Consider the following 27,500-nt stretch of genomic DNA (forward strand, 5'->3'; position numbering starts at 1 on the left):
TCACTGGGAGAACTGAGATGGGATGCCCTCAGCATCCTGAGCCCACTGAGAAGCTACAGAAACCGAGTAGTAGCCAACGGCCGTGAGACCGGTGTGTCGATCCAACGGTTCACCACACCGCATCCAGTGATGCCACTGACAGAGGATGACACGGCGGTAGGTCGGTACCGATGGGCCTGCCAGGACTTTTAAAGGAGTTTTTATTACGCTATATCACTTGATAGTTGCAAGACGTTGTGGGAATGGTACAAACCTATTTCGTAAGAAACAATTTCATAATAGATACACATTTCGGTGTCGCTACCAAGTGAGGATTCGCATTAACGGTGGGTCAACTCCAGTTATCCGCCTTGCCTTCCAGATTTCGCTTTTCAGTTGTTTCCGTAAATAGCTTAAGCCAAATATTGAGATGGTTCCTTTCGAGAGGATCAGCCGATTTAGTTAGCCATTCTTTCCGCATCCGAGATTTCAAGCTGTTTCTAATGACTTAGTCATCGACGGGAAGTTAAAAGGAAATCTTGCTTCCTTTTTCGTCGCCGTTGGGTTCGTGACCACCATTATTTGACCCTAACTACGTTGAATTTACAGATTTACCGGCCAGACTGAAAGATTTAAGTCGAAACAAGGCTCCGGGAGTAGACAACATTCCGTTAGAGCTGCTGATAGCCTTGTGAGAGCCACCCCTGACAAAACTCTACCATCTGCTAAGCAATATGTATGAGACAGGCGAAATACCACCAGACTTCAAAAAGTATATAATAATTCCAATCCCAAAGAAAGCAAGCGTTGACAGGTGTGAAAATTATCGATCTATCAGTTTATTAAGTCACGGCTGCAAAATAGTAACAGGAATTCTTTACAGAAGAATGGAAAAACTGGTAGAAGCCGACCTCGGGGATGATCAGTTCGGATTCCGGAGAAATTGAACACGTGAGGCAATACTAAACCTACGACTACTCACAGAAGGTACGTTAAGGAAAGATGAACAACGTTTATAGCAGTTGTATGCTTAGAGAAAGCTTTTGCTTATGTTGAGTGGAATACTCTCTTTCAAATTCTAAAGGTGGAAGGGGTAAAATACAGGGAGCAAAGGCCATTTACAACCTGCACAGAAACCAGACGGCAGTTATAAGCGTCGTGGGGCTCGAAAGAGAATCAGTGGTTGGGAAGGCAGTGAGACAGGGTTGTAGCCAATCCCCTATGTTATTCAATATGTATATCGAGCAAGCAAAGGAAACAAAAGAAAACAATTGCAATAGGGATACAAATATAGGAGAAGAAATAAAAACTTGGAGGTTTGCCGATGAAATTGTCGTTCTGTCAGAGACAGCAAAAGATTTGGAGCAGAAGTTGAATGAAATGGACTGTGTCTTGATAGGAGGATATAAGATGACCATCTACAAAAGCAAAACGACAAAACGAGGATAATGGAATGTAATCGAATTAAATCAGGATATGTTGAGGGAATTAAATTAGGAAACGAGACACTTAGAGTCGTAGATGATGTTTGCTATTTGGGAAGGAACATAATTGAAGATGGTCGAAGTAGGGGCGATACAAAGTGTAGGTTGGCAATGGCAACAGAAACAGTTCTGAAGACGAGAAATGTGTTAGCATCGAGTATAAATTTAAGTGTCATGGCGTCCTTTCTGAAGGTATTTGTATGGAGTGCACCCATGCAGGGAAGTGAAACATGGACAATAAACGGTTGAGACAAGAATAGAATAGAAGCTTTTGAGATGTGGTGCTACAGAAGAATGCTGAAGATTAGGTGGGTAGATCAGGTAACTAATGATACTCGGAGATGAAAAGGCTTGGACAAAATAGAATAGAATGGAGAAATCATCAAACCAGTCTATGGACTGAAGACCACAACAGAAACAGAGGCCAGTATCTACGTCTGTTGTTTTTCTTTCTCTCTCTGTGGTAGTCTGTCGCTTATGTACGAATTGCACCTATGCGGTTGTACGAGCCAACACTGCTCTTTTCGCTGTGTGCATATCTTTCAGCCGTTTGTTCGTAATTAAGTCCACTTCTGTTAGCACTCGAATGGCTTTCTTGCACTGTTTGATGTGTAACTCACAGCTCTGTGGCCTTATCTCCGTGCCTGAATAGCGACGTGACAGAATGAGGTCGCATGTTAACTCCGGGCGCCATTACTCGACAAGTACGTCACAGCAGCAATGAGAGTAGTGGCCCTCCGGCCCCCAGCTGCCGTGACACGGAACTGCAGCTGTCACGCCGTCATTATTCTCCGGTCACTACGACTATAGTTTCGAGTTAGATTATTTCAACCACCTCTCTGCTATGACGTACAAGGTCCGCATTTCGTGCCGTATATAACGTGTTGCACGACTGTTGAATTAAGCGTTAATAAGACTGACAGGCTATTTGTACCACTTCACATAGTACTACAGACAGTAAAGGTAGTTGGAGACTAAAAATGGAATTTTACTTAAAGGGGGAATAGTCTCTAGAATGCCAATTCTGTGAATAGTCGGCGTATCTATGCGTTCAAAATGTATCCTTAGTGGATAATGGTATCATTTTAAATAACCGCCGTGAAATCCTTGGATTTTCATTTATGTCTGAATTGAAGATCGACCACGAGGGTATATGAAACCAAATGACACGCTACAGTAAAGCAGTTCCCTGTGTGAACAAGCCGTCGACGGTAAAAGTTCACCTAACTCTGTTACATACCGGGCTCTGTATCAGGCGCACAGCGTCAGACGAAAGCTATAGAGTCAGTAATGACGGAAAAGACTGGGATACCCAAATGAATGTTAACAGCAACGCAGTGGTAAAGCATAGCCTCCAAAGTATCAGTCTCTGTACATCCATCTTCCGATTACTATATGCAGGCGATGTGATGCCACCGTTCACAGCGTAAACAACAATGCAAATTCACCATTTCTCTCTATGGAGGTGGGCGCCAATACAATATTTTCGCATTCGGAAGAGCAAGTCGGTGATTGAAGTTTCATGAGAAGAGCCTGCTGCAACGGAAAACGCCTTTACTTTAATGGCCGCCACCGTAATTCGTGTGTCATATCCGTGGCACTCTCTCCTCCATCTCGCGATAGTACAAAACGAGCTGCTCTTCTTTGAACTTTTTCATTGTCCTCCGTCAGTCCTGTCTGGCAAGGTCCCCATACAAATCAGCAATACTCTAGCAGAGGACGGACAAAATTACTGCAGGCACTCTCTTCAGTGGATGAGCGCCTTACCGGTAGACCAGCATGTCCAACATGTATGTAGATAGCTGTACACGTTTTGATAATTGAGTTTGTGAGTATCAAAATATGAGACATATTTTTCCGCAACTTCTGATCGCATTTACTTAAGTGCCTAAATTGTTTACACCGCCAAGAGACCGAACATCTTAGAATCCGTTATAAAAACGGATATATTTATGTGTGTCTGGTATGTATGTGTCTATGTTCCTTCGGTCGAGTCAAATTAACGAAATCCTTTACACCTGGCAGCACTTTTGACAGTTTTCAACTGCGAAGCGCAAACAGCTGTAGGCGAAAGAAGCCGTCCACAGAGCTATGGAGAGGCGTTGCCATAGAGACCTCTACAAAATCGCGTTGCAGACACGCAAAGCAGCTGAGTCTAGCGTATGGAAAAAAATTCAAGGATATTTTACTTATACTTCTGTAGCTTACGCATATTTCCTTGTACGACTCTTTCATAATTTCAAAGATGTTTTCACGAACACATAGAAATGACTTTTTTTCGACACTACACTACAAACACAATTCATTATTTGTTTTCGTTTCTAACAGAAAACTGGCAAAATGAATAACCGGGAAATGCTTGGTTTCTCAGCTGTTTATAAATACGTTTGAAACGTAAGCAATAATCTATTAGTCAAAACCCTTTCAGAATAGACAGAAAGAGATTTGAGTTTGACCGTTCACGTAAAATGTGTGAACGTAAGTATAAAACAAAGTAGCAATGCCAGAAGATAGAAACGATTTAAAGAATGACTTCCAGAGAATTGATGAAATGTGTAGGCTTTGGTAGTTGACCCTGAACATAAATAAATGTAACACAGTGCACATATATAAGAAAAGAAATTCACAACTGAATAGCTACACTATTGATGACAAACCGCTGGAAACAGTATCTGCCGTAAAACATCTAGGAGTAACTATCCTGAGCGACCTTAAGTGGAATGACCACATAAAACAAATAGTGGGAACAGCACATGCCAGACTCAGATTCTTAGGGAGATTCTTAAAGAAATGTGTCCCATCCACGAGGAGAGTGGCATATTTGGCGCTTATTCGATTAATTCTTGAGTATTCTTCATCTAACTGGGATTCTTACCAGATAGGACTCACAGAAGAGATAGAGAAAATCCAAAGAAGGGCGTCACGTTTCGTCAAGAGATCGTTTGTTCTGGGTGAGAGCCTTACGGAGATGCTCAACAAACTCTGTTGACAGACGTTCCAAGAGAAGTGTCGTGCATCAGGAGAGATTTGCTATTGAAATTTCGAGAGAGCACCTCCCGGAAGAGTTGGACAACGTGTTACTCCTCCACATACGTCTCGCGTAATGGCCATGAGGAGAAAATTCGACAAAACAAAGCTATTCGAGAGTGGAACAGGGTTGGAGGGCTCAGTTAGTGGTACTCCCCGCCACACACCATTAAGTGGCTTGTGGAGTATGATGTAGATGTAGATACATTGTTGTGCGTATCGATTATAGTCAGAAGGGAATCCCGTCAAAATCTCGCAAATTTTATGTCGCAATTAATTAAAGGAACGCAAGTAAACCGTTAATGTATTTTATGATCGCTTATTATGACATTTTAGCAGACAGAAAATATCCTTAATAGGAATCAAGATGAACTACAAAAGCTCGCTCTTTGAAATCCATAATATGCTAATTCTGTATTTCTTGACTTCCAGATTTCGTTCGATTCACCTTCGTCCTATCAATTACCGTACCAAATATGAGGATACACGCTATTGGATCAGATTTGTGATGGAGTTAAAGAATTCATAGCCCACAGGAAACAGCACGCCGTACTTAATGGTCGGAAATCTTCATATGGCAAAGTAACCTTGGGCACAGTCAGTACCAATGTTGCAGGAAAGCCTTAAGCTCCTGAAGCTGTTAGCGGATGATGACGTATGCACGCAAGTCGGGACGCCAAGAAAATCGGCAGCTTAAAGCGGAATACTAACACCTGGCGCAGCAACTGGCAGTTGACGCCAAACGTGAAAAAATGTAACACAATACGCACAAACAGTGGGAAGGACTAATTATGTTTCGATTATACGACTGGCGATCAATCACCTAGAATTGTGAAAATCGTAAACTTCCTAGGGCTCGTTAAACGGAGGGATTTAAAGTAGGACGACTTCATAAAAATACACTAGTTTTAGGGAAGACAGGTGCCAGACTCCTAGCATACAAAGGAAATGTAACCGCGCCGCGAAGGAGGTAACTTAGAAGACCGCTTCTCGACCGACTACAACGCTTGTCTCTCGAGAACACTGGTTACAATTAACGCAGGAGATAAAGGAAATCCGAAGAGGAGCAGCATATTATGTAACAGGTTTGTTCAGTAAGCGGGAAAGCTCATCCGACTACGGCAGACGTTAAAGGACGAGAGTATTACATCATGGCGAGAATTACTGTTAATATTCCGAGAGCCAATAGTGCTTCAGCATTCAGGTAACATATTACTGCCTTCCACAAACATCCCATACATGAGCATAATTGGAACATCAGAAGCACTAAAGGTAGGCTAGCGTTTGACGTGCCGTTGACGGCGATATCACTTAACAAAGCGCACAGGTTCGGACTGAGGAAGGATGGGTACAAAATATGGGCTCTTCGACAGAAGCCATCCCGCCATTCACTTTAAATGTTTTAGGAAAATCTGCATGGACGGACAGGTCTTGAACTGGCTGGCATCTTTCCTATTACGAGTCTACTGCACTCAGGCCTCTCAGTAGTCAAAAATCAAAGGATACCACCGACAGAGACGTCAGCCGATGTGCTCTAACGGTAGAGCTCATCTCTGTAAACCGAGAGGCCGCGGGATCGAATTCCGACCGCACCTTAACAATTTTCTATCTGTCTTTAATCTAGCCTTCACCTCTGAACAATGTGAGGAGTCGGCATGAACGATACGTGCTTCGGATTCCACGTTGAAATGTTGGTCTCCTTTCCCCGGTAGGATAAATGGGGTAGATAAGGGACACGCAAGTCGCCGAAGTGAAATCCAATTGCAAGACGTGTAGGCGGATCCAGTGGCACGCGATATTAGTACTACGATGACAGTAATGTAACCCGCGCGCCACTCTAGAATGGAGCAGAAGCAAGTGAGACAATGTCATTACTTTTAGGATATTAAACAGTCTTTTACGAAAAATAGGAACTATATCTTGTTTTACTAGCGCTTTCTTTTTGTATGTCCATCATTACATGTTTTCTAATCTAAATTACTATACAAAAATGAAAAGACGCGTAATCAGGATAATCTCCGTCAATAAATATACGCACGTAATAAGATTATAATAAACACGGCTGAGCCACATTGTAACGTCGCAGTCAGCATACTATGACAGTATGATGACAGTAACCCAATTGACGATCATTTTACAGTATGGATGATTCACATAATAGTATAGAAAATAAGACATACGTGATGATCATTTCGAAGCTTGTACTAAGAAAAAGAAAAAAATGGGACCAAAAACTGTCAAATTTTCCTAAGTATAATACAAAGGATAGCTATTTCCTTCACTGCGGTACTGTCAAATTTCATTACAGTGATGGTAGTAAACGATATATATATATATATATATTAGACACTCATATATCTGGGTGTTCGTTTGGATCTCCGCCACAGTGATCCCACTATGATGTGGAGCGAATCGTGTTTTCAAACACAGAACATCTTATCAATGGAAAATAAGGTAAAATGGTGAGGATTACTTAAACTTTCTGAGATGTGTACAATGTGTTATGCTTCACTATGTTCAATTTATGTCTCTCCCTCTCTTTAAAACAGATATACACACATACAAACACACACACACTCTACTACACAATCATACTACTACACAAACGTAAGTTGTTCTAAGGAGTAGTAGTTGTCAAGCGGATACGTTTCAGTTTGCCTTAGAAATTAGTTTATTACTCATTAAATTCTGAGTAGATCGTCAAAGATATTTATCGGTGAACATCTCACTGCTTTCTGCGTCAGACGAAGGCTGAGTGGTGGGTACTGTAAGTTATTGCTCCCTCTAGTAAATATAAAATAGAACAAGGCCAGGCAACTACTCACCTTCGTGTTATTTGTTGCTGTGCTACACTCGTCGGTCCACCATAAGTAGGATGTTGCCTTTCTCTTATTTTACGTATTTCTACATCCAGGAATTTCCATTATAGCTATACAGCTACTTCTAGTATTATATTTGTGAACGTTACTGTCGTTTTCAAACAATAATAATGGGTTGACAACAAACTTCTTAAAGCAACAAGTGTACTGCGAGGCCGTTGTGAGTGTGTCACACAACTTAAAGAACTGTCTACAAGAGGTTGTAGAGTCGACTCCATACATTGTCCTTATCACGGGTTTCTAAGCTCCAAAACTTCTCGACAATGACGAGTTACCCCAGAAAGTGAGCAATAGGACATTAGTGTCATTCATACTGAGCAGATTCATGACAAAAGGTTTCCGAAGAGATTTCGACCGCACGACGGGTATTAACGTTCTTTGAACGCTGAATGGTAGTTGCAACTAGACGCATGGGACGTTTCATTTCGTAACTCGTCGGGGAATTTATTATTCCAAGATACACAGTGTCAAGAGTGTGACGAGAATACCAAATTTCGGGCATTACCTCTCACCACGGACAACACATTGCCTGAAGGCCTTCACTTACCGATCGAGCCCAGTGCCATTTGCGCAGAGTTGTCAGTGCTAACAGATAAGCAGTTCTCCCCGAAGTAAGAGCAGAAATCCCTTAGGAGAGTGCGGTGAAATTTGGCGTTTGGGCCATAGGAGCAGACCAGCGACGCTAGTTCCTTTGCGAACAGCACCATGTAGCGTGCAGCGCCTGTCCTGGGCTCGTGACCATATTGGTTGAACCCTAGACAACTGTGAAAACGTCGCCGGTCAGGTGAAACCCGATTTCAGTTGGTAAGAGCCGATGGTAGGCCTCAATTGTGGCGCAGACCCAACGAAGCCATCGACCCAATTTGTCAACAAAGCATTGTGCATGTTGGTGGTGGTTCCATAATGGTGTGGATTGCATTTACTTCGAATACATTCGGTCCTCTGGACCAACTGGACCGGATCATTGTCCATTTGAAGCCTTTCGTGGACTTGACGTTCCCAAACAACGATGGAATTTTTGTGGATGACAATGCACCATGTCATAGGCCACAGTTGTTCGCGAGTGGTATGAAGAACATTCTGGACAATTCGAGCGAATGATTCGGTCACCCAGATAGCCCAACTTGGATTCCATCAAACATTTATGGGACATAATCGAGAGGTCAGACTGTCCACAAAACCCTGCACCAGCAACACTTTCGCGATTATGGACGGCTATAGAGGCAGCATGCTTCAGTATTTCTGCACCGGGCTTTCAATGAATGTTGATTCGATGCCACGTCTAGTTGCTGCACTACTCCGGGAAAAAGGATGCCCGACAGGATACAACGGGGTGCTCCATAACTTCTGTCCTCTAAATGTGGCGTTGTCAGGCTTTGTGAAGTGTTGAATTGCATATGTTGTGAGTTTTACCTAAATTTAGTGCCATCGGATTTGCAGAGAATTGAAAGCTTCGGACCAAGGCAGTCTTGTAGATGCAGTTGTTAGACTCAGTGTCACATCAGCGCTTCTTATGGAAAGCGCAATCGCATGAGGTACCAAGCGAAATTTGTGACTGGATAAAGGAAGTTTTGGTAGGGAATATACACCATGTTATCTTGAATGGAGAGTCATCGACAGACGTTGAAGTAACGTAGGGTGCGCCCCAGGTAATGGGACCTGTTGTTGTAACCGAAGAGATGCTGACATCCTCAATCAACCTGCATCTCTTTATGTTGGATGTCTTGCTCGACGGCGATGCCATCTTTCAGCTGTGTAAGTGTCCGTATCTCGGAGGCAGAACCGTGCTACTGTGGTTTGACAGGCATAATAGTGAACTGACGCTGATCTCCAACGACCAAATTAAGCTGCTGTAAATCCTATGGAACACATCTGGGCCTCTATCGCGCACCATCACTACGTAGGTATACCAGTGATCCGTTACTTACGCTAATTAAAGAACGTGTGCGAAGACATCTAGTGCTACATACCTCCACAAACTTACCAACAAACTGTCGGATACCTGGTACTCGGAATCAGTGATGTACATTGTTCCAAGGACGGAAAATTAGCTATTAACCAGGTGTCGTAGTGTTTTGGCTCATCAGTGTAAAACTGTCCATTTCACAAAATGAAAAAAAGTCATATCCTGTGAGTATAGCATCAGTGAGGTACAAACGGAATTGATCAAATACAAACATCTCGGTATAACAGTTTGTAAGGATATGAAATTAAATTATCATATAGTTTCAGTCTTGAGTAAAGCGGATGGTAGACTATGGTTTATTTGTAGAATACTGGGAAAGTGCAATCAGTCTACAAAAGAGATAGCTTATAAATCACTCGTGCAATACATCAAGAATAATAATCACGAGTGTGGGACCCATACCAAACAATACTAAATGGTGGTACTGGACATATGAAGAGAAGTGCAACATGAACAGTGACAATTTGATCCAGGGAGAGTGTCAATAAAACGGAGGTGCCAGACTCATCAAGATCGACATAAACTATCCAGAGAACGTCTGCTTATGACATTTCAAGAACTCGCTTTAAAGGATGACTCTAGAAATGTACTACAACCGCTACATATCTTTTCATATTTTTGGGCCACAATCATGTAATAAAGTTTGAACTATATTTTCACCATTTAACTGTACAAACTCTATTCTTTAATATTACTACCATTATCAAGTACAGCACTGAAACAAGTTATGTAGAAATGCCTAGAAAGTGAGAAGGACCAAAATATATCATCAGGGAAGTGAAGGGGGGATAACAAGAAATCATAGATGAAATGGGTGAAGAAGATACCAGCGAACTGATGGAAAAGACGTCAGCGTAATGGAACTTAACGACTGATAGATGCAGAAGGAGGGAAGATGAGGGCGGGGGTGGGGGAGGGCAAAATCGCCAATAACCGTGTTATACAAGGAAATTAGTAATTACAGGTGGTGGGACTATTGGATAAGCGTGGCACTCTATCCAGGATGCAAAATTAGCAGCGTGGAAGAGGAAAGTGGGGAGGGGGACAGAAACATAAAGCAGGTGAAATAAGTCTATATCAAATGTGTTTGTTTAAAAACAAATATATCTAATGCCGTGTAAGAGTGGCATAGTGTATACATCAATCTCTTTGGTAATATTGTACAATTACTGAATGGATATAATAAGTAAAGGATCCAGTAGGGGTCGTCAGAACAAGATTAAGTATATTAGAGTACTTACGGAAGCGTTTAAACAATGATTCTTCCTGCGCTACATACGTGAACGTAAGGGGAAAATCCTTAATAAGTGATACAGTGAGACATGCACTTCAGGATGGTTTACAGAGTATAGATACAGATGGATTAGATTTATAACCAGTTGTTAATATTCAAGAAAATATTATTTACATTTTGAATTGTTGAAGTTCTTCCACTAGACCTGCTTATCGTCAGCAAAAAAATCTAGTTCTACTTTCTGGATGTATGATGAAAGATAATTTACACGTAGCAAGCACAAGAGTGGACCCAGTATCGACCCCTGTGGTTAGCAGACCTTTGCTGGAGCACAGCTCACCAGATGGGCGCCCGACGGCCGGCCCGCAGACGCCGGACACCAGACACCAGACACCAGACACCGACGGGTGCGGCCGCGTGACGTCGCCGTGGCCGTGGCCGGCACCTGTTGCTGATCCGACATGGCGCCCATAAATAAATCCCGCCGCCCCGCTCCTCCCGGCACGCATAATTTAGCGCGGATGGCCGCAACACGCCGCTCCCGACACACTCGCCTTGTCACATCGGCCGGCGCTGTTTAATTCCGTTGCTGCCGCGCGGCCGATCCTCACGCCACGGGAATCCGCTTATCTACGCTGTGAGGCGGAGCATTGTGCCCTGCTCCCCCGCCGACAGCTTGTCGCTGTGTCCGACGCCGCCAGCGTCGTAGGAGTCTAATTTTTGTTCTGTTTAACAAACTGACTTTGGAAACTTATCCATAGGACCATCAATGTATGTCAATAAAATGATTGTGCCATATCATCATGAAACATTAAAGCAACTAAAATGTAGACGTTTCGACCCACTTTGCAACGATCCTCTTCAGGGCCTAAAACCTAAATGATTTTATTCAAATTTATAAAGGTCGTGGGAGAGTACGAACTTAAACCATTACTATATTTGTTGAAATTTTGGTTTAAATCACATTTTTCTTTAAACTTTATAAAAATACGAATCTACAATAGTGGTCTTGTATATTAAAACGATGTTTTTCAAATAGCTGCGTATTCCTGGAAACACAGTGAAGTCAGTTGCAGTAATGGAGATGACCTTGTATGCAAGGGCGGCGGAGGGTCAGGGGGCAGTTGCGAAGGACCACACTTATTACTTACAACCTGTATAATATCTAACATAGAGTAGTGAACGCTACTGGTGAAGAGTATATGCAGATATGAAACATTTACATACGCTAGGATGAGATGAAAAATGCCATCAAATCGCCCTAGAGACCAACAACGAAAAAAAATTGTCAAAATAGTTACAGCCACAACCTAACCACTGTAATTGCAGTGACTAATGATATTAACACGCACAGTAGTTAAGACAGTGACTAAAATGTTAATAACAGTAATCAGAACAACAGCCACAGTGATTAAAATATATGTTATGTACCTAGATTGTGCTATTCACAATGGCAGAAGAAATTTTCGAACGAAAATAAGTGTGAGACGCTTTGAGAGGCACACAATAACGGAGAGGAGGAGACTGATCCGATGTTACAGTAGAATGAGTATCCTAGTAAATTTATAGACATAATTTTGAGAGAAGTTGCTGACTGCCACCTGAAGTGGAAAAGTGACCTTTTTGTAAACTTTCTGGGCAGTCATTCTCAGAACTGCATTCACGATACACAATAATTTGCATGATGGTGTTTTACTGTAGAAGGCAACACGATAGGAATTTAGCTTATTTTCTTTTCTTACAAAATTACTGTCGCAAATTTCTGCTGTGCTGTTCGTGGAGAAGCGTTAATTTTGAATGCAAATAGAAAGTGGTTTCTGTAATAAGTGTAAAGTGCAGAGCGACGCGCGCGCGAGCGGTTATGAGCGTGCGTGCGTGCGTGCGTGCGTGCGTGCGTGTGTGTGTGTGTGTGTGTGTGAAATTTTTTGGGTAAATGGTGTGAAAGAAAGACTACAGTTAAATCCACACGCTACCACAGGCAACCAGGAGAGTTAGGAGTTAAGTAAATCCATTAACCATTCGGGATATCCTCGTCCGGTTCACTATGAAAGAGTCTGGAAATGGCGTCTGTGTTTAATATAGGAATTGGTTACATCATCCACTAATCGGAAACTCTGCTTACCGACCCCTCTTATCAACACACACACATACACATACATACTTGTACACCCGCTTTGCCCGAAATTACAGACTTTTTCCACAGATATTCGAACTACAGACTCGAACACTGTCTCGGCTTTGAGGCAGGCACCGCTCAAATGTTGTCTGTCTCCACTAGACTCCAGCAGTGTTCCGCCACTGCCTACTTCTCCAGTGAATGAATGCCGTCCTCATCGAAATACGTCATTCTTAATTTCTACTGAAATGATTTTGACTCAAGTTGCCCAGCTTCCCCATTAAACTATTATAGTACAACACTATTTGAATAAACAAATGATACAAGCGTTCACCCATAGACCATTCACAATAAACATGACTAAGGGTTTCTTCATAAGTAAATAAACTAGCAATCTTGCACATGTGCACTAACGTTCAATGAAAACGAAATGTCGACAAATATTGTTTAAAAGATTCTTTATATCTGCTGCATAGAAACGTATTTTGACATTCTTTGCAGTTGTGGTGTCAGCAAACTCATGTGATTGACCACTTCCTAAATTACCACTGCTTTCAGTATCAGTTGCAATTAATATTGAGATAGAGTTACTGGCAACAGTACTAACAAATTGCTTAAATTACTACACAAGTATGACATGATGTGAAGTATTCACGCTGCATTCTGTTTATGTGTTATTGTGGAGGATACATTGTTATGAAAAACACTTGCATAATGAAGAAGCTATAAAAACATAATATATCAATATATAAAATAGGTACAGATATTCAGCTTTCAAGGGTGATACTCTAAGACATATTTTGTTGAAAACGCATGAAGCGTTAAAAAGTTGTTAATTCTAAGGCTAATTGTGAAAATATTTAGTCACTGTAAAATTTTAACGCCTATACTTTTTAACATACAGAAAATATTAATGTTTCATTAGATGTGCCAGATTTATCTGAGACTGCCGATGTATTAAGATTTTCTTTATTTTATAACTGCACTTATCATAGAATTTATAAGAGTTCCAAGGAGCCAAATCTTATACTGTCTTTAAGTCCTCCATTTCTGGTGTACCTTCTGCACAAAGGTCATGAGAGCAACGGCCTTAAAAACCGCAAGATTTGGAATTTACACATTTCCTGCTACTCAAAAAAAATGTCTCTCAGCACTATGGGACTTAACATCTGAGGTCATCAGTCACCTAGAACTTAGAACTACTTAAACCTAACTAACCTAAGGACATCACACACATCCATGCCCGAGGCAGGATTCGAACCTGCGACCGTAGCGGTCGTGCGGTTCCTCACTGAAGCGCCTAGAACCGCTCGGCCACATGGGCCGGCTTTCCGGCTACTCGCTGACTGCTTTGGTACCTGAGATCCTCCGACATACAGAACAGGGGACTACTCCAAGTACCACCGTGGCCGCGTAGCGAAGTACGACGCATCATAACAGGCAGTACAAGTATCATGCAGACGTAGAACTGACAGCGGCTCTAAACTTTCCAGTATTTGCACAGTGTTTATTGCCTGCATGCCTACCTACCAGTTGGAGAACAGACGTGCAAGTGGACGATGAATGTTGCAACCACAGAAGAAAAAATTGAAATGGTCCTGATTTATGGAAATCGTAGAGAAATGTTGAGGCTGCTGTTGCCTTGTATTCCGGGTATTTTCCAGAGAAAGCTCGCTCTCGTTCGTGCTTTTACAAGACTGTGAACGACTTTATGTCTAATGGCAGCGTACAGACTGGCAAAACAAAACGAACCAGACTTGTTACAGGAGAAGCTAAGGAAATAGACGTACTATCGGCAGTGCACCACAACTCACCGATAAGCGCCCTGCACTTACACCGCCATTCCGATATATCTATCGGTAGTATTGTCACAATACTGTGTCTTCATAAGTATCATCCACGGCAAGTGTCCGTGCATCAAGAACTCCTTTGGCGCAGATTTCCATAACTGGATAGTGTTTTCACGTCAACAAATTCAAACGACCTCCACGTTGTATGCCGAGGTACTGTTTTCCGATGAGTCTACATGCACAAATCATGGTAGCGTTAACGGGCATAACATGTATTACCAGAGTGTAGACAATCCCCACTGGTTGCGGCAAGTTGACCATCAACGTCCTTATCAGTTAACGTATGGTGTGGCATCACGGGAAACAAAATCATTGATTCATATTTTATCGGTGGCACGATGAGTCGATGCAGATATCGAACGTTTTTAAAACAGGAACTACCGGTACTGCTGAGGGATGTTGCGCTGTGGTTTCTACATGATGATTGCCCAGCGCATTGCGCAATTGAAGCACGAGAGGTTCTAGACCGTGTTTACACTGGTTGGTGGATCGCCAGAGGTCGCCCTATTAATTAGCACGCTATGTCGCCGGATTTGAAGTCGACAGATTTCTTTCTGTGGGGATATTTAAAAGACAAAAGTGTACCAGAAAGTGCCATCAGGCCATGAAGACCTGGTCGACCGCATCAGAAACGCCTGTGCTGAAATTACCGCACATATGCTTCTGTCCTGTGTACAGTCTTTTGAAAAGCGGATAACTTTAAGTGTATTCAAGTTAGAGTTACTACATTTGAACACTTACTCTAATAGGAAAAAAAGGGTCTCGTTCGCCACGGCCACAGTGGCGATTCGAGTAGTCCTCAGTTTAATATGTCAGAGGAATACAACGTTGCGAATGTGGTTTCCCATTAGAAATTATGAAATACTACGTTGTCCTACCCTCGCAGCATAGAGGTGGGGTTCCAAGTGCCATTGGCTTTTCAAGACCCATTGAGTAGAATGTCGTAAGTTTCACTTGTGTACCCATTTCTATTCTTCCGATTACAGCACCATCTGTGGCGAAAAGAAGAGAATGCTTCAGACAGAAAGGACGTAAATTTAGCCGTAGAATCGGAATCTGCAATAAAAAAAACGGGGTTTCTCATTGTAGATTTCGAAGTTGTCTCCCGCTACCCATGCACTGGGTGGGTTGGGCGGTCGAGTGTAGTATCATTGGATGTTCCCTCCGAGGCAAACAAATTGGAATTATAACTTTTTTTATCAGGTGTGTATTTTTCGAGGTATTTCAACGTTATGAGTTATAATGAATACTCTTTATATATTACATTTATTTGAAGTATATAACCTATGCCGGTGTGAATGTTTATAAGAATATAGTCTAAAAATCTGAAATGAGCCTATGGAGTACTTTTCGAGACTCTTGGTAGCAACATGAAACAATGGCTCGCCCTTATACAGGGTGATTCTTATTAACGTTTAATAACTCCCGAAGTAACGGAAATGACGCTGAGATAACTAATTAGCATAAGACACATGGGGCCGAAAATGTTGGTAAATACACCAAAAGTAGATGACAACTGTGAATTGTGACGTCACCAGATGACATACCTCGCCACATATGCAGCGGTTTGGCCTGTCGATCCTACCCCCGCCCCCCCCCTTCCGCCACACACACACACACACACACACACACACACACACACACACACACACCTACCACCACCGGTCAAGGGCAGTGCTATACATCGCTCCGCTAGGCTACTCTGTTTTCGCAAATTTAAACCGTTTCATCATAGTCTTGTATTACCACTACCACGAGCACTACATCGTATAATACAATAGCAGAGCGACGTGTAGCTCTGTACCCTACCGTGAGGGTAAGATCGACAATTCTAAGCGCTGCACGTGTGCAAAGATAAGTTACCTGGTGACATCACATAATCAACAATTGTCATCCACTTTTAGGTATTACCCAACATTTGCGGACCCATGTGTCTTATATTAAATCATTTTTCTTGTCGTCATCTACGTCGCTTTTGGTGTTTTTAAGCGTTAGTAAGAACTACGCTGTATAGTCGTATAGATCATGTTTTAGGAAGTCACGGTACGTTAAGCACAAGACCAAATACTTTTGTTGTCATCGAGAAAACATTTTGTAGTGTCACGATCAAATCCCCTCACAACAGTTATTATGACATTGCTCCTGGCACTAATGTTCATTATGGTGTATGAGACAGTTTGATGGTGTGATACCCACGTTTTCTGTCTTGGTGAAGCAGCTTGTAAGACTATACCAGTTTTATCGTTACTACTGTAGTGGCTACATTTAATATATTGTCTTATACGAAATTTTAAAGCAGCTCTGTAGAATATCTAGAAACAAAATTTCTGTGGTGGTGTATGATGTACCAGAAAGAGACAGATTTTTAAAGTACAACCGGTGACGTGCTACACTTTGCAGCAGAAATAAGCTGCGGAGTGGGAATGACTGGAGGTTGCGGGGACGGAAATGTATTTTAATAGTCAAAAAGTTTCATAATCTGACAAGCACGAGCTCTAACTCTAATTTAGTTATACGCAAAGGATGCTGTAAGGAAACAACATTAGTAAAACAATAAGTTACGCACACAGGCTAAATTTTAGGGAAAGATGTCCTCAAAAAAGGGAAAAATGGAAGCAACGTGTTTAATAACTTCAGTAGGAAACCAGAACTACACTATAAATGTGGTGCAGTACCTAAATTTAGGTACTTACATAATATGCCACATTCGCTCTAGAGTGGTATGCTTAGGTCATTCAGTGTCAAAACAAATCAGAGGGCTGTCAAGTATAAGAGTTACACCTGAGGAGTCCAGTGTGCAGAGAGCGCAGCACGAGGCATACCACAGACACTCAGGCACCTGGACGAAACTGAGTGGTGCAGCCTCCGTGCAGTCCGCTACCTGTGTGTTGTCCTCCCGCTAACCCGGCAGCCACCAAGCGCTTGCCTCGGTCATTGCTCCAAGAGTACCACTTGTTCCGTTAGATGATCCCCACTTTCTCTTACCCACAGTAAGAACACAACTCCAGCATTCGTGCCGCCTGCAGATTAGAGCAACACCTCAACTACACTGCGAAAATCACTGCACTCACGCTAAGTAGGCAAGTCTAACGCGATAATGACGATATTCAGTACCTCATCTTAAACGTCCAGATTTCAAAAGTCTCTTTTATTCAATTACTAATGCTTCCTAGATTTTTAAAGTGTCTCTGCGGCTGTAAAACGTAAGGAAATCAACACCCACTTTTGGGCTCTACATTTGGTCAAATGGTTTCTCTGCATTCTGATCTCCATAAATTTCACAATGAGTTGTCCAAATTTTCAGGGCCACACGAAGAGTGTGAAGTAGACAAGTAGGTTATACAACTGGCTAGAGTAAGGTCTAGTTTTGAAGGAAAAAACATATTAAACTCTTCCAAAGTAATAAGGATAATTAAGAAAAACTTCACAGTGATTTGAGAGAAAAACTGAAATATTTCACTTGCAGCTGCTACGAACTATGTAAACGGTCAAAACGTTCACCTTATGTAGCTGAATGGAGGGGGGGGGGGGATGCAAAGGGAAGGAACTAGTGATATCAGCTGCATCGGGGCTTTGCGCGGATTTAGTAGCGACAAGTGAAAATCTGTGCTGGACCGAGACTCAAACCTGGGTTCTTCTGCTTATTAGGGCAGTTGCTGTAACCAATGCGCTACCCCGACTATATAGAATGCTCCCCTGCACACCCACATTCCCACCCAGCGCCACCTATCCACACACTCCATCCATGTCCTCCATGCTCGCTAATTTTAGATTCCCACTGGAGGTCTAACGTAACTGTGCGTTTGCAATGAAGGCTGTGGATTCATTGCCCAAGGACGCAAATTAATTATATCAACGTGTGGTTGTCCGCTCTTTTGAACATGCTCAAAATGCCAGACACCATACGTTCATATAAAGAAAGTTCGTCTCTTCATGAGCTAGCTAATTTGTGCATAAAAATACTTCCTTCGAATCAGTTACCAAATTACGACATTTAGAGAACAGAAGGCAAATGAGTCAACAAAAAGATAATGCTTTCTGAACAAAACAAAAAAGAAAACGGTCCAGTGTTTTGTATAATGATTCGTTTAAAAGTAAGAAATAAAGTAGAGAAACGTCTCTGAATGATGTTCGAAATCATGTACAGCAAATGAGGGTCTTCAAAAGTTTCTGTTATATCTTTTATGTATTACTCTTAGACAAATCAATTCACCAAGCATATGATCCCTCTTTTATTTAATAAATTTTTTTTCTGCATACAGTGTGCGGTACGATTGAGCATGTATCTTTTTTAAAATTGCAGATAACTGCCAGAGCAACCCGTATGTATTTAACATCGTCATTAACAAGAATACAGCCTTCAGTCGCGTAAGAGATTGATCTTGATATCTTTCAGCAGCAGACAGTGATTCACTTTAGGCTGAAGCACACAAAGCAACTCCCAAAGGACTTCAAGTATTATCTGTGATTTACTACTTACGGTATCGTTTAAAGCGTAATTTATATAAAAAATATGGTGAAATTATAGTTTTTGTTTCTTAAATATGAAATTATTTTATCATCAGCGAAAGTGGAGTTTACAATTTTCCAGAGACTGATCAATTACTATTATTATTTCTAAATCATGATTCGTTATAGACAACTGAAAGGTATCTGGTTTCGTACTTCTTAACGTTATATGTTATTACTGATGCATTGCTCTGTGTACATATGTTAATAATAGTTTTGGCTGAGCATAAAGTTAGCAAATGTGGCGACCAGTTTAATTTAATGATAACAGATATATATGAAATTTTTCAACAGTAATGCATCTATCGCTAGCGAGAGCAACACAATTTTTAGAAGGCAGGAATACAGACTTAATAACTTATTGCTACTGAGCCTGGTATGACTTCTTAGCACGTTCAGTAAATTGTATAGATACGTTACCAACAAATACCAAAGCTAGTTTTTATCAATCATCGTCCGTCAATATTATTTAGTGCGACTGGTATCTGACAGAATCGAAGCCCGACAGGATCACTGTTCGAAGACAAATGACCGAATCATTCGCGTTAATTCCTGCACGTATTAAGTGCAGGACACATCAAAAGGTTCGGTATCCAATCTCAGGGCTGCGATTTCTATGAGCAGTAACAAATTAATGAGTGAACAAAATGTGCGTTCCGCCATTGCGTCTCTTCATAGTGATCTGCCGACTTTGCCGTTTCAGTCAAAACGATGTGAAACAATGCTGATGTGTACACAAACAAGTAAATATCCACACTGGAAGGACTTACGATAATAATAACGACAAAGTTTTTTTTACATTTGTTTCACATTTAATTATAAGGTCGAAACTAGAAAACATCAAGTGAACTTACAATATGCTTGTGCTCACTAAGGCAGGTCGAGGAAGAAGACGTGGGAAAAACATGCAGGTCTGCGCTCTTACGAAAAAAAAAAATTAGTACGCGTTTTGTTTGAACCGCAGGCTGGTCTTATATCGCTAATTTTCCATCGCGATTGCTTTCACGTTACATGGTTTTTGAATTATAGAGATTACGAGAAACTCTCATACGATCAAATACAAAATAAAATAAGGCTTACAGACGCGCCAGAAACAGGATCCTATCTAATATTCCAAGAAAAAGAACACATTTACATAAAATAATACTTCAGTACGTAACTGTCTCCTGTGAGAAATCTCGAAGATCACATCAGCAACAACTTTAATCAGGTGAGTTTACGATGCCACAGAATTGATTCTCTATTACTGCACGACGCACTGCATGATGAACTGCATGTTTGAAAAATATATTTCACAAATTGGCTGCATGATGTTTTTCATCAGCTACAATTGTGCCTGTTACCTCACATCACTGAAATATGTGCAACTCGTATATTTCCAGTTATTTCCGAAAGCACATGAACTACAATTTAAAAATTAAAAATTGCTGTCATAGATCATCTTAAATTGTGTACATTTACATGTCTGTGGCAGCGGCTCTGTTGTGGACTGTACATTTACATCCACAACCATACTGTTCCACCACACTGGACTCAACTTCATGATACCTCTTTATCCCCTTCTTCATATGGTCTTCATCGACTACATTTGAGATATTCAGCATGTTAACTATACGTTTATTTACGTCTGCCATCTTCCGTAGCAGCTGCTATAACGTAACTCACACCAACAGTCAAAATAAAAATATTCAATCTGAATAGCTAACCTGTGATACATTAATAGAAAGAATTAATGAATTAAAGCTCTTCAATGAATTAATTCTTTAAAATGAAAGACTGGAAAAAGTGACATAACAATATTCATTGTTACTCGCACAGAAAAATTGAGGCTACTTCTTTTATGCTCAGTTTGTGATTTCAGTTGCAATGTAAACGATTATAAATGATTCAGATTCAAACATAATCCTACCATTTTCTAATCCTTTCAAAGAACCAATGACAAACAAACGTCTTCATTTCCAAAGTCGAAATGTAAGCCGAAACCTCTGACACACAGATATACATTTCTAGGTAGGTATCCAGCTCAAAAGCTCAATAGTGTATATGGATATCAGAATAAGTAATTTTAGTTTGATTCTGTATATGAAACTGGAGGAAGAATTAAACGTGTTTAACGTCTAGAGCTGACTGGACAAGAAAGGCATCTGTGATCTCTTATAAATAACCATCCCGCCAGCTACCGTACTTGGCATATACAAACTATGCAAATCCTAGCAGAAACGGTATTAGGCCACTTAGTACATAAAGTGAAAGGAATTCTCTAGCCTTATATCGAAATAACGCAATGCGGATGATGAAAGGTGGACATCCCTTTCTGCCGTGTGGCAGAGACTTCGGGGCTATTAAACGGCACACCTGGTAGAGTGACGGAATATAAACAGTGAAAAAATATTGTGAGCTTGTGGAAAAAAGCAACGTGTGGGGACGTTTCTCCATCATAGTAGATGGTGTTCCAGCGTACAAAAAATGGTGGCCCAAGCATTACAAAAAGATCTGTCTGTCAGATGTTACAGCAGAAAGTGATACTTCCAAGGAAATTACATTATTTTTCGGTTATAAGGTGTAGAATTATCCACTATAGATAAAATTTACTTTTCAGTTGTCCACGTTGAAGCATTCTCAATATGAACTACATATGAAAGGGAAGATTGTTGCTTGTCTGTTGATGGACTAGACAAGCGAACATACTATCTTAAAAGTTAGAATAGCCCTGCAAGTCTACCTCATGAGAAAGCATACATCATTGATGGTGTTCCAACAATGATAAAAAGAAGTGAAGGAATCGCAAAAATCATATTCCTGCGCTATACTATGAGTTTATGACACTTCTCAAATGGCCCACAACATATGCAGAGCAGTAGGACAATGAATGGGAAGAAATACTACCTCTAATTACTCTATTAAAGTGGTTTTTTTGACTATTCATATCAGTTGTGCTCACTTCCTAATTTTCTGCAATATGAAGAAATATTAAAAAAAGTTTTTTCTTGCAGTTTATTGCTCATTTCATTACAGTTTTTTCCTTAATAAATAGCATATTTAAAAGTTGATGCTTGCTGCTTCTAATTTTGTAAGAATTATCCTGTATCTTTACACTCACACGGTCTTACGATATTAATTTCACAAAAAGTCAAAAAACACTTTTACAATATATACGTGAGGTAATAGGTACTACTCTGAGATACAAGAGAGGAAGTAAGAGGAGGCTGGAAGGAGGGAAACCGAAGCAGTTAATACACTCATGGAAGAAAAAAACAAGGAAAGCATACGTCTGGACAATTGAATAGAGTTTTTAAACCGACAGTTCCATAATGCGAGTCCACCCAACTCCGTAGAAAGAAAAACTGAGCTGTTTCGTAGATTTCTGGTATGCATTTGGGAAAGGACGTTAATTTCGGGACCACTGAAACAAATATGAGAAGAAGAAACCAAAAATTAATTTTCCATCATAAGTTTTGATGTCTAACACGATTAATTCCAGTATTACATCAGCAGTAATTCACAGCATTTTTTAGAGTTATTCTATTTTCTTTGTCAAATAATAAAGTCTTACATTCGGAGCAGGATTAGGTAACGAAATAGCCGTGAAGTAATGGAAGATCGCTATTATGAAAAGCTCTCGCCAAGGATACATGTGTCTCACACATGAGAATAAAGCAGCAGCTGGTAAGAGAACGGGAAAACCAGTTTTACTAGCCTCCGAGGTAAGACAAAAGAGAATCGTCCCGGAGAGCCAGACAGCTCTGAGGCGCGTGCACCCGCACGTCCACACGCACAGCCGCGCAAGCGCAGTAACCCCATTATGGGCTCTTCTCCCTGCAGCGCTACAAACCTCTTTCTGCGCCCACCGCGCTTGTGGTTACGAGGACGGCTTTTTTTTCTTTTTTTTCTACAGACGTCACGTAGGTGAATGCGTTTCCTTATTTTTTTCCTCCGCTCCCTTTGGAGGACAGGGGAAAAGCTCGGAGCAGAAAGAAAGGATAAATAAGGCAGAGAGGTCGACCGGTGGCCGCACGGCATTCTGCAGCTTTCATCGCCGTTCTGATAAAGAATTTATTTGGCCCCTGCCAAGAGAGCAGTGCGTGGCTTTTCTTTGCCGTAGGTAAGGGAGGGAGTGTGGTGAGGCAGGTCACTTGTCGGTCCGATGGCCATACATAGGCACTTACGTACCTGCATTTTGGAGCCTACCAATAGCGGCCTCTCCTCTCACTCAAACATAGACCAGTGAATTAGTATTCACAGCCGTTGTGTGGGTCAAAGAGTAGTCCATTGATTTGGGGTAACCAGGGACAATGGTCATAAGACAGAAGCAGCATGGAGAGAAATTAACAGAACAGTCGGTAAATAGTATTTCCCAAAGAATTATTAAATGAATCTATGAAATGGACTCTCCCAAAATTTTGGAAACACACACACACACACACACACACACACTCACACACACACTACATTCAGCGTTGTACAACAGAGTCATACCAACAGTTGACGTGCTCATGAGCTGGAGCTCAGTAAATAGGATAGAATGCTATTAATTTTTGAGTGTACAAACTGTTGAAAACTTGAACTGGAGCAAGAATAGTACAGAGATTCTCAAACAGTTAAGTTCAGCTCCTGCTAATCTTGGAAACAAGAACATAAGCTTCCGGGCATATTTTGCATTTTTCTACCAAATAATGTCTTGCGCAATAATTTTCCGGGCTAAGTTTTCACTTAGATAGAAAATATTGTTTACACGAAAGAGAGCAGTAATAACACAAACATCAAAAAAGTTTTGCTCACCCTGGTTCAAGAACTTATGAAGACGGAGTTGACTTTGGATATTGTATCAGATACACAGTCCCTTTGATTGTTCAGAGATGTCCCTCAACCCGCCCAGAGACGTAAACAACCGTGCATGAGTAGCACCAGTTCCAGTCATTCCACCGGGAGGTTCAAATGGCTCTGAGCACTATGGGACTTAATATTTGTGGTCATCAGTCCGCTAGAACTTAGAACTACTTAAACCTAACGAACCTAAGGACATCACACACATCCATGTCCGAGGCAGGAATCGAACTTGCAACCGTAGCAGTAACGCGGTTCCGGACTGAGCACCTAGAACCGCTCTGCCACACCGGCCGACCCTCCAGGAAGGAAGTACACAGCTCGTGTTGTCTGTAGTTCAACCAAGCCTAGACGGTCACTACCGCAATTCGATCGCGTCTATGTTGTATTGTTATTTTGTGCCAGGAAGGGCTCTCAACAAGGGAAATGTCCTGTCGTCTCGGACTGAACCAAAGCGATATTGTTCGGACATAGAGGAGATACAGAGGGACAGGAAGTGTCGATGACATGCCTCGCTCAGGCCGCCCATGGGTTACTACTGCAGTCGATGACCGCTACCTACGGATTATTGCTCGGTGAAACCCTGTCTGCAGTGCCATCATGTTGAATAATGCTTTTCATGCAGCCACAGGACTCAAACCGTGTGCAATAGGGTCCATGATGCGCAACTTCACTCCCGACGTCCATGGCTGGGTCCAGCTTCTCAAACACCATGCAGCGCGGTACAGATGGGCCCAACAAAATGCCGAATGGACCGCTCAGGATTGGCTTCACGTTCTCTTCGCCGATGAATGTCACATATGCCTTCAACCAGACAATCGTTGTGTTTCGAGGCAACCCGGTCAGGCTGAACGCCTTATACACACTGTCCAGCGAGCGCAGCAAGGTGGACGTTCCCTGCTGTTTTGGAGTGGCATTATGTGGGTTCGACGTACGCCGCTGATGGTCATGGGAGGCGCCGTAACGGCTGTACGATATGTTAATGTGACCCTCCGGCCGATAGTGCAACCATATCGGCAGCATATTGTGGAGGCATTCGTCTTCATGGACGACAACTCACGCCCCCATTGTGCACATCGTGTGAATGACTTCCTTCAGGATAACGACATCGCTCGACTAAAGTAGCCAGCACATTCTCCAGACACGAACCCTATCGACATGCCCGAGATAGACTGAAAAGTGCTGTTTATGGACGACGTGACCCACCAACCACTTTGAGGGATCTACGCCGAATCGTCGTTTAAAAGTGAGACAATCTGGACAAACTGTGCCTTGATGAACTTGTGGATAGTATGCCACGACGAACACAGGCATGCATCAATGCAAGAGAACGTGCTAACGAGAATTAGATGTAACGGTGTGTACAGCGATCTGTACCACAACATCTGAAGGAATCGCTTTATGGTGGTACAACATGCAATGTGTGGTTTTCATTAGCAATAAAAAGGGCGGAAATGATATTTATGTTGATCTCTATTCCAATTTTCTGTACTGGTTCTGGAACTCTTGGAAGAGAGGTGATACAAAAAAATTGTATGTGTGTAATATATGGTATCCACCGACGGACGTCATGTAGCTCTACAAGCAGCTAGACATTTTAACTTCGCCATCACAACACATATATTCGCCAATGAAATACGTCATAAATGATCCATCACTGTTTGAGAAGGACAGTGATGTCTATAACTAATGCATTAGAGGAAAAATAACCTTTATTACCCGTTGTTAAAGCTGCCAGTGACTCAGAAAGGAGTTCAGTATATAGCAACAATAATATTCGATTATTTGCTCAATAACATAAAATGACTGATAGATAGTGAAGGAAGTTTTAAAACTAATTTAAAATCATTTATCCTGAACAACTGCTTCTATTCCTTTTACAAATTTCTGCTTAAAAACTGGTAGCCGGTAAAAAAAAAAAAAAAAAAAAAAAAAAAAAATCGGATGGTTAAAAGTAATGTCTTCACCTATACATGGTCTGTAAACTGGCCATGATATCTACAAATGAATCGTTTGAATTACCTCTGGAACATACACTCCTAGAAATGGAAAAAAGAACACACTGACACCGGTGTGTCAGACCCACCATACTTGCTCCGGACACTGCGAGAGGGCTGTACAAGCAATGATCACACGCACGGCACAGCGGACACACCAGAAACCGCGGTGTTGGCCGTCGAATGGCGCTACCTGCGCAGCATTTGGGCACCGCCGCCGTCAGTGTCAGCCAGTTTGCCGTGGCATACGGAGCTCCATCGCAGTCTTTAACACTGGTAGCATGCCGCGACAGCGTGGACGTGAACCGTATGTGCAGTTGACGGACTTTGAGCGAGGGTGTATAGTGGGCATGCGGGAGGCCGGGTGGACGTACCTCCGAATTGCTCAACACGTGGGGCGTGAGGTCTCCACAGTACATCAATGTTGTCGCCAGTGGTCGGCGGAAGGTGCACGTGCCCGTCGACCTGGGACCGGACCGCAGCGACGCACGGATGCACGCCAAGACCGTAGGATCCTACGCAGTGCCGTAGGGGACCGCACCGCCAATTCCCAGCAAATTAGGGACACTGTTGCTCCTGGGGTATCGGCGAGGACCATTCGCAGCCGTCTCCATGAAGCTGGGCTACGGTCCCGCACACCGTTAGGCCGTCTTCCGCTCACGCCCCAACATCGTGCAGCCCGCCTCCAGTGGTGCGGCAACAGGCGTGAATGGAGGGACGAATGGAGACGTGTCGTCTTCAGCGATGAGAGTCGCTTCTGCCTTGGTGCCAATGATGGTCGTATGCGTGTTTGGCGCCGTGCAGGTGAGCGCCACAATCAGGACTGCATACGACCGAGGCACACAGGGCCAACACCCGGCATCATGGTGTGGGGAGCGATCTCCTACACTGGCCGTACACCTCTGGTGATCGTCGAGGGGACACTGAATAGTGCACGGTACATCCAAACCGTCATCGAACCCATCGTTCTACCATTCCTAGACCGGCAAGGGAACTTGCTGTTCCAACAGGACAATGCACGTCCGCATGTATCCTGTGCCACCCAACGTGCTCTAGAAGGTGTAAGTCAACAGCAAGATCTCCGGATCTGTCCCCCATAGAGCATATTTGGGACTGGATGAAGCGCCGTCTCACGCGGTCTGCACGTCCAGCACGAACGCTGGTCCAACTGAGGCGCCAGGTGGAAATGGCATGGCAAGCCGTTCCACACGACTACATCCAGCATCTCTACGATCGTCTCCATGGGAGAATAGCAGCCTGCATTGCTGCAAAAGGTGGATATACACTGTACTAGTGCCGACATTGTGCATGCTCTGTTGCCTGTGTCTATGTGCCTGTGGTTCTGTTAGTGTGATCATGTGATGTATCTGACGCAAGGAATGTGTCAATAAAATTTCCCCTTCCTGGGACAATGAATTCACGGTGTTCTTATTTCAATTTCCAGAAGTGTATATCTAACTCAGAGAACATGAGTATCTCTAGTGATAGTTCTATCCCTGTGGACTGCGCCCTTTGTTGCGTCCGTTGATAAAGGGGGTGTTTTCCTCTCCAATAGCCTATAGTGCACCCAGTGATATCCGATTAATATCGCACAGATGGTTAATGTTTCATACCAGCTCGTTGACGAGGCAAAGA

The sequence above is a fragment of the Schistocerca gregaria genome, chromosome 2, assembly GCF_023897955.1.
Source record: "Schistocerca gregaria isolate iqSchGreg1 chromosome 2, iqSchGreg1.2, whole genome shotgun sequence".
In the NCBI taxonomy this organism is placed as follows: Eukaryota; Metazoa; Arthropoda; class Insecta; order Orthoptera; family Acrididae; genus Schistocerca; species Schistocerca gregaria.